Source organism: Drosophila kikkawai, chromosome 3R (assembly GCF_030179895.1).
Source record: "Drosophila kikkawai strain 14028-0561.14 chromosome 3R, DkikHiC1v2, whole genome shotgun sequence".
In the NCBI taxonomy this organism is placed as follows: Eukaryota; Metazoa; Arthropoda; class Insecta; order Diptera; family Drosophilidae; genus Drosophila; species Drosophila kikkawai.
The window spans coordinates 2,976,860-2,986,021 of NC_091731.1; the positions used below are offsets into that span (position 1 = coordinate 2,976,860).

At 37.9% G+C, this 9,162-nt stretch overlaps 1 long non-coding RNA gene across 2 annotated transcripts in view; it reads right to left on the reverse strand.

Annotated features, from left to right (window-relative positions):
* Nucleotides 1-5,420, reverse strand: part of LOC138928930 (uncharacterized) — a 1,213,248-nt gene extending 1,207,828 nt beyond the window's left edge. For both annotated transcript variants that reach the window (XR_011445338.1, XR_011445337.1), the window contains exon 1: nt 5,045-5,420. This is a non-coding gene — a long non-coding RNA (uncharacterized lncRNA). The remainder of the gene's footprint in view (nt 1-5,044) is intronic.
* Nucleotides 5,421-9,162: the final 3,742 nt, after the last annotated feature.

The window sequence follows — 9,162 nt, forward strand, 5'->3', positions numbered from 1 at the left end:
CTCGCCGCTGTTGATAACCCTCCTTCAAAGCCCAGAAACTACGGATCGCCCCTTCAGACTGACGTCGCACAGAACCAATTGGATGAAATACAAAAAGTATGTGAGTTCCCACATTGAGCTAGCCCCCCAGCTCAATACTGAAGCCGACATCGACTCCTCCACCTCCGCACTGGAAGAGGTACTTGTGACTGCAGCCAGAATCTCAACACCACAACAGACGAATGTGCAAAAAATCAAATTCAAAACGAACCAGCAGATTGAACGGCTTATCCAAGAAAAGAGGCGTCTGCGACGGGCGTGGCAAACCAATAGATCGGCATGCTCAAGGGGGTCTTCTCATTGGGCAACTTTTTTTTTTGCATTTATTTATAGCTTGGGATGTTGTGTATATGTTCCCAAAAGGATCGAAATACTTTAGAAGATACAGCATTTTTTGTGAAGCAAGGTCTTTGCAAAATGAGCTTTTTTCAAACTTCAAACGCGTTTATCTCGAAACCACGTTTTTCGAACTGGCGGCCATGATATCTCCAGTTCAACTGAAAAAATCTGTTTCGTCACCCGAAAATGACATCTATTCTGATTATAACCCCGTTTTTTTTTTCATTTCGGACGCTCTGGAGACCCTGAATCGTGGCCGCCAGGACGACACCTTTTTTTCCACCACCAAGTTTGAAGTCTCATTACTCTTTGAGGCATTATCGAGGCAAAAACAATTTTTTTATTTACTTTGAACATTTTTTAATACAATAAATAAAAAAGTTTTCAATTATTCTTTGCGTTTTCAAATAAGAATTTTTTTAAAAAGGGTCAAAAAAACGGGGTTTGAATGAGAAGACCACCTCAAAGCAACGTCTAAATGAAGCCACACGTAAACTAAGCCGGGCCCTGAAGCAAGATGCCGAAAATGCACAATTAAGATATATTGAGAAACTCTCGCCAGCCAGCACAAAGCATCCCTTATGGAGAGCTAACCCAAATTTAAGCTCACCGACTGAAAACATCACCCCGATAAGAAAGTCATCTGGTTGCTGGGCCCGCAGCAACAAAGACAGAGCCGAAACCTTTGGCTCACATCTCCAGGGCTTTTTCTCCGGTATTCACTCACAAATTACTTGAGTCGTATCTCTACAACAGAGTCTTCGCACTGAGGTGGAACGCAACAACATCCGGCACCTATTCAATCGAAGCTGGAGTTGCACAAGGAAGCGCACTTGGGCCTACCCTATTTGTCCCATACACAGCGGATATCCCGACAAGCGACCAGCTAACACTATCCACTTTCGCTGACGACACTACGATCCTAAGCCGTTCCAGATGCCCAGTCCGAGCAATAACCCAGCTCGCCAACCACCTCAAGGTAGTAGAGAAGTGGCTATCTGACTGGCGTATTAAGATAAATGAACAAAAGTGGAAGCACATAACGTTCACGCTCAACAGACGAATATGCCCTCCGCTCTATCTGAACATCACGCAGATCCCCGACGTCAACGTAACAACGTACCTGGTCGTCCACCTGGACAGACGCCTAACATGGCGAAGACATATTGACTTCAAGAAACTTCATCTAAAACTAAAATCCAGCAGCCGCCACTGGCTCATAAGCTCATACAACTCCACACTAAAGCCAATATGGACGTATGGCTCCCAGCATGGGGGGAACGCGTGCAGCACCAATCTAGACATCATACAACGCGCCTAATCAAAAATCCTGAGAGCTATCACTGGGGCACCATGGTAGATTCGCAATGAACACATCCACAGGGATCTCGGCATTCCTGCAGTTAAGAACGAAATAGAAAAAACAAAAAGCGTCCTACAAGAAAAAACCCTCGGCCCATCCAAATCCTCTAGCAAGGGACTTGATACGGGTTTCCAGAAGAAGCCGTCTACTACGTAACGACCATCCAACCCAGCCATAATTAGTCAGGGCCATTTACTCTGTACCAGTCTCATGACTGCTAGTTAGGTAGTATTGTAAGATTTGATACACTTATTGTTAGTCTCATAAATGAAAAGATTCAATAAATAAAAGCAAAGTCTAAAAAAAAAAATAAAACCAATTTCCATCATGTCTTCACTTCAATAATGCCTTTGCTTCTATTGAGCCTGATATCGCGAACCTATTCGCAAAATTCTTCCAGTCTACATACTCACAAAAATAATTTCAATATTAACTCGGAGTATTTTTTTCCACTTCCGCACTCCAATTGCATTTTTTATGCCTGTGATCAGCGAAGATGATATTCTTTATAATCTCAGAACAAACAAGCTTTCCTTCTCCCCTAGTCCAGATCTTGTACCTAGCTGTGTTCTGAGAAATTGTGCTAGCACATTATGTAGACCACTGTCTAGACTTTTTCAGTTATTACTTCAGCACTCGTTTTTCCCCAAAGTTTGGAAAGACTCCTTTATCATTCCCCTTTACAAAAGGGCAGTATATAAAAAATACTTCTCAGCTTCACCACCAATGTAGCTCAATAATGCCCCACTCACAGACAGCTTTATGAAATGCAGATCAACGTCTACAAAACTCTTTGAATTTGTTGATGTCATTAGAAACGCGTTTAAAAATAGCGCCCAAACCGATGTTATATTTACAGATTTCAGCAAAGCCTTCGGTGAATCATAAGTTACTGTTGAAAAAACGTTGTCTTTTGAGTTTCCCGGTCACGTTGATCAAGTGGATTTATACTTATTTGTCGAACCGTACTCAAAGAGTTGCATTCAAGGGTTCATTCTCAAACCTTGTTCACGTGACTTATGGTGTTCCTCAACGTAGATATCTCGGTCCTCTTCTAGTTGGCATTTTTATCAGGGTTTGCATTTACTACTCCATAGCAGCAAAATTCATAAAAATATTGCTATGCTATTGCTACCGCTCTCGCTTTGACGAGAGCCGTAGCAGAAGATCGGCACAGCCTATGCTCTGCTATGCTCGTAGTTTTTTCGCTTCAAAAACTACGCTATAGCTATAGCAAAAAAACTCAAAAGCAGTGCTCTGCGTAGCCGTAGCAAAAAATTGAGAGCGAGATGAGAGAGAGCAAAAGGAGTTTCGTCATATGCTACCTACTGTCGCTGCAGCAGAAAACAAAAACAAAACACAGGAGGACAGAAAGAAAGAGAAACTGGGGCACGCGACAGCAGGTAGCATATGACGAAACTCCTTTTGCTCTGCTCTCATCTCGCTCTCAATTTTTTGCTACGGCTACGGCTACGCAGAGCACTGCTATTTATTTTTTGCTATAGCTATAGCCGTAGTTTTTGATCCGAGAAAACTACGAGCAGAGCAGAGCATAGGCTTTGCCGATCTTCTGCTACGGCTCTGCTACGGCTCTCGTCAAAGCGAGAGCGGTAGCAATAGCAAAACGAAATACTACGGGAGTAGCGTAGTTTTTCAAACGCTGATTTTTATAAATGATCTGCCCCAAGTTATTCTCCACTCTTACCTCATGATGTACGCTGATGACGTTAAACTATATTTGCCTCTTGCGAATCCTGACTCTCCTAAGCTTTTGCAAGCTGATTGAAACATGTTGTCCCGGTGCACTCATAATTTGTTGTTGTTTTTTAACAACTCTTAATGTTAATACATGTAGTTTTACCGCAGAAATTGTTTCCATCCCAACTATTCCATAGGGACGAGTGTTCTTGAACGAATCCAATCTGCAACGGATATTGGAGTACTATTTACCCAATATACAAAGTATCAAGACCTTATTGAATCGGTACAGAAACAATTAATTTTTTTCGCTCTTTGAGGTTTAGACTGGAACCCACATCGCCGCCTTCCTCCTTATGCTGACAGACTTCGCCTTTTGGAACTGCCCTCTCTTAAGGATTGTCGGACCTGCCACGGCGTGATGTTCCTTCATAAACTAATAAATTCTCCAGTCAGCTTCTGAGTCAAATACGTTTCTCAGTTCCGTCTAGGCCATTACGTTACTTTCGGCCTATAGCTTTGGATATTTGTAAAACAAATTTCGAGGCATTCGCGTTTTATGTTCGCTTTACAACGACTTGTACTTTTTGTTGTATTTTTAAATGTCCTTAGATTGTAATTTAAATAATATCTTAAGCTTGCCTCTGGCCACCTGATGTGAGTCGCAGCATATCATTAAAAAACTCTGCTTATCGGGTCAGAGGTAAGGTTACGATTTATAATGACAGATATTTGCTATTCTTAATAATAAATAAAAATAGTTGTTTTGATAAATAAAAATAAAAAAATAAAATGATTTAAAACTGATATATGTAATATATATATATATAATATATGTACATATGTTTATATTATGGTAGTAGTCCCGGCCGGGGTCCATTAGAAGCTAATCGTCCTAAAACTGACGTTTTCTTACTAACCGGCTAAAATTTTAAATTTTGTGTAAAATATTTAGCGAATTTGTTTTTGTTAGCATCGACCTGATGATGAAAACTTGTAAATTTCTACACACTCGAGGTCTCCAGTCGTCTTCGAAAAAAAAAAAACAACAAAAAGAACTTGTCAATAGACAAGTAGCAGCTGTGGAAACGATCGTTTCATTGGCGTTACCCAAATCAGACAACTTGCTAACTATTGCTAATTTTCTTGGTACTTTACCTTCCATCTAAGCTTATACGTATGGTGGCCTATACTCTTGGGGGCGAATCTCCCCATCGCTTCAATTTGCTTTTGTTAGCATCGACCTATAACTGAATGTGTAAAGTTCTACAGACTCGAGGTCTCCAGTCGATTTTAAAGTAAAGTACCAATAAAATAGGCAATAGTTAACAAGTGGTCGGATGATTTGGGTAGCGCCAATGAAACGATCGTAACTACAACTGCTACTTGTCTATTGATAAGTTTTTGGCCAAAGTTGCACCTTTGATTATTATAAGATCGAAAACGACAGGAGACCTCGAGTCTGTTGAACTTTACAAATTATTTTGCAAATTTTGCAATTTTTTTTTATATATCAGAACTTTATGGTAGGAATATAAATAGATTTTGGCCTCCTGCACTTGAGCTACATAAAAGTTATAAAATAATTAAAAATAGTTTTCTTACTTGAATCCATTTATAATTCTAATCAACACAAATACAATATATACTGGTGCAAATGATGACAGTATTCCAAATATTCCGTCTGCCAATAACGTTGTTATTAACACCAATCGTCTACCTCTTGTGTCAGCGAGGCACCCCCAAAAGTATGATCCTATTAACATTCCAAGCATGGGTGATGCTGATAGCCAACCTTTATGTGTGGAAGTCATTTCAAAATCACACGTCGCAGAAGGCAATACAAATGATATAATAGTAACTCCCAAGGCTGTGTTCATGTATATTAAGCCACAAATTAGGAGCAACCAAATTTGAAATTTTCCAAATCCAGTTTGAAGTAATGCATTTTCGTAATCACTTGTGAAATCTTCCAAAAAATCAAGACCTGTGAATAAAAGAATTAATAACATTGTTAGAATGTCGAAATTGGAACATACTTAACACCATAGCACAGGAAATGGAATTGTATGGAGCATAATTAATAGTTATACTGTTTGTTTTGAACTTATTGACAGAAAATAATTCTATTGGACAGTCAAGTTGAGGCGTTTTTGGCGAGATAAACGGATTTAAATGAAACGTCACCATGAGTTGAGTGTTTTCATACTCAATAGTGCCAATTGTACAGTATTATCGTATAGGATAATCATGTAACGGTTGGGAACACTGCCAGATAGTAAAATTTTCAGGTTCCAAGGAGGGGGAAATGACTATTGTCACTATTACATATATCAACAAGAAAGGAAGCTAACTTCGGCACACCGAAGTTTGTATACCCTTGCACATTGGTTTTGATATTTATATTATAAATATGTCTACTAGTAGACCCGACCCGCTTTGCTGGGCCCGAACTAATTATAGTTGACCCGGCAAACACTGTTTTGTCATGTATATTATTTGTAGGAAACAATAGGAAAACAATGAGCATATTACAGAGTTGTCAGTAAATAAAATATTAAACCTTGAACAGTAATGTTTATATATAAAAATCTCCTGTCACTATGTTTGTTCGCTAAAGACTCCTAAACCGCTTCCTCTGCTTGTTCAATAAAATTATACTGGCACCGAGTCGTTACGAGCTCTTCACAATTGCCCATAAAATATATTTTGTATGAATGTATTTTGTATTTTGAATGTAGTTTCAGAATTACGTCCATCGGATTCAAGATCACAAATTTTTGTGGCCCCAAATGACGTCTTTGGAAGCAAGAATTAAATTTGCGTATTTTACGCAAAATTAATTTTGAGTCATTTGAATTTCCAGCAAGAAGGGTTAATAAAGGTTCTGGCGGAGCAGGTAGAGAGCACGACTTTTCCTGATGCGCACCACATACCGGCAGATTCATTCCGAAATTTAAACGCCTGACAATATTGACATACTTTGTCCTTTCCACCGATAGCAATTTTTGAATGCGCAGAGTAGTTAATATCTGGTGCATATTCAAAAGCAAGACGAACGAATGGTGTACGAACTAATTAGCGACTGTTCCGCTGCCTTTGTCGTTCTTGTGCTCTTACTATATCTATGTTTCTATCTCAAGCCGCCCTGATTCTCGTAATATTCTGCTACAGACGTTCGCTACGCTGTTTCTGGGATTCTTGTGCACGACCTTCTGCTGTCCTAATTCTTTGAGCTCTATTTCTTGTATTGACTTGTTCTGGCAACTGATGAGCTCTTTCGAAACGTCTGCGTCGTGCCACTCTGCTGCTTACGTTGTTGAGATTCGATCTTTTCGGTGGCATTTTACTGAAAATAATATCTTACCTTCTTAATGTATTTAAAATGAGAATTTAGAGACTCACCACTTATAAACGCAAAACAATAATTATGAATGACAAATGAAAATAATAGAAAAGACAATCTGACGAAATGCGATTTATTGAAATAATTTCTTACAAAATATGTAAGACGTGAAGAACCGCTCGACCAATTTTGTGCAAACATCAACAAAATAGCCCGAGCAAAGCATAAAGATTTGGTTAAATAAGCACACTAAATTTCATGAGAATCGGTAAAGCCGTTTCGGAGGAGTGCATAAAAAAGAAGATTCCTCCTTGTTCTGCCGAAACTGCCATGATGTAAAAGATCTAAAAAGCGACAGACAGGATGGATTGACATATTAGTTGGTTGTCAAATCTAATGTCAAATATTATGATTGCGTTCAGAAATTTAACTTAAGATTTATAATTTAACGTTTGTGACAAAACTTAAGATTTATCTTTCGATTTCTATATAGTCTTATTAAAAACAAAAGACAGATTAACAACTGAAGTTAGCTAAAATTAATTTTCTCGAAGCTATATGAAGCTGTGAGACTATGCAATTTTGTCGCGTCCGCGATTTACTTTCACTTTTGTTGAGTTTCGGAACGCGATATTAGATCCTCCAACGCGCATGCGAATTTGAACTTTATACAGCAGTCATGCCCAGCCCATAGCTCTTTGTGCTCGCATTGTTTTTGTAATTGCTCTTTAGCATAGGCAGAGCAATCGCCGTATGCATGCACGGCTCACTCCATAAGCAAAGGAGATTACACAAACAATTTTGCGTATTCTCTTCATTCTCCACGTCTTCGTTGATCTCGGCAACAACACTTTCATAGGCTTCACCGTTATCTCGCTTGTCCGAATGTAAATTGTTGTTGGATCGCCGAAAAAAGTACATCGCGAAAAATCAGTTGTATTTTGCGTTGCGGGCAAGATGTTTGATATTGCAGAATCTAATTTTTTATTTTGTAAAAATTGCTATGGTGAGCCCCAATGCATTGTTAAAATGTATTTTCATGTATTTTTATTACTTCCGATATCTTAATTTGAATTTACTTTCATTTTTTTCAGTGCAGAAATTTGAAGTAAAAAAAAACTTTTGCGTAAATGTATTTGTGTTTTCATTTATATGTATTGGTGCGTTGCTCTGCCATAAGCAACGTTTGGGCACCCCTGTTATACAGCGGTAATAAATTACAAATTGACTCTCCATTTTATTTAGAAAACGTTTGTATGGGAAATAGAAAAATACTGTTTTGAGGATTTTCCCGGCAATTATTCGAATTTTTCTCACCTTTTAAACCTTCCCTAGACCTCCACGAATAATTCAAGACCAAGATAAGATAAATCCGTTCAGCCATTCTCGAGTTTTAGCGAGACTAACGAACAGCAATTGATTTTTATATATATAGAAGATAGAAGATTATAATATAAACACACACATAACAGAGTTTCATAACATTTTACCTATACTTATATTGTTTACAGTTAAAGTTTTAGATTCCCAGCTTTACATTTTCCCTACATTTACCAATCGCTTCTATGGCAGCTCTATGATATAGTTGTCCGATTTTCATAAAATGTATACCAAAATTTGGAAATAATAAAATTATTTAGAGCGGAAGGCCTCGGTAGCCATTGCTCATTAACCTTTGTTAACTTTTTAGTTTATAACTATTAGTTAGCATTAAATAAATAAATAAAAAAAAAATAAAATTATTTAATTTATTAAATAAATTAAAAGTTCACGTGCAATCATTCCATTTATATTCGGCGGGCTATTAGCACCTATAAAGAAGTCTATATATCTCTTCGTGGCGAGTGTTTTCCACCTTACTGTTTATAGGCAAATATGTTTATAATATGTATATATAAAATGATTTGAGAAGAGATATTCCGCCCAATTACATACTTTGTTATTGACAAAATTGATTCCATGCTAAAAATTAAATTTAAAATTGAATTATTGTTTAATGTAAATATAGCTATTAGTTGTCTGTGTGAACGTACTATGACATTAAAAGGAAGCCTATTTGTATTCTCATGAACATAAACATGGTCGCTTAAATTCCTTTCTTTTCTTTCAATACCATTTTTGAAGCGGATTCGTTTAGTTTATCTCGCGCATTATATGAATTGTGTTGTAAACTTGTGACGTCCTGTCGTCCGGGGATAGCTAACGGGACGTCCAGGGTTCGTGCAGGAATATTTGTTTGATTCAGGCGTGGTTGCTGTAAGAGATTCCGACCCCGTCCCAGAGTAGAACGCTAGAGGATTATGCCGTTAAATGTATCTTAATCTTTATTTACTTAAAAGGTACAATTCTTCATAATTTCATGCTGGATCTCGATTCT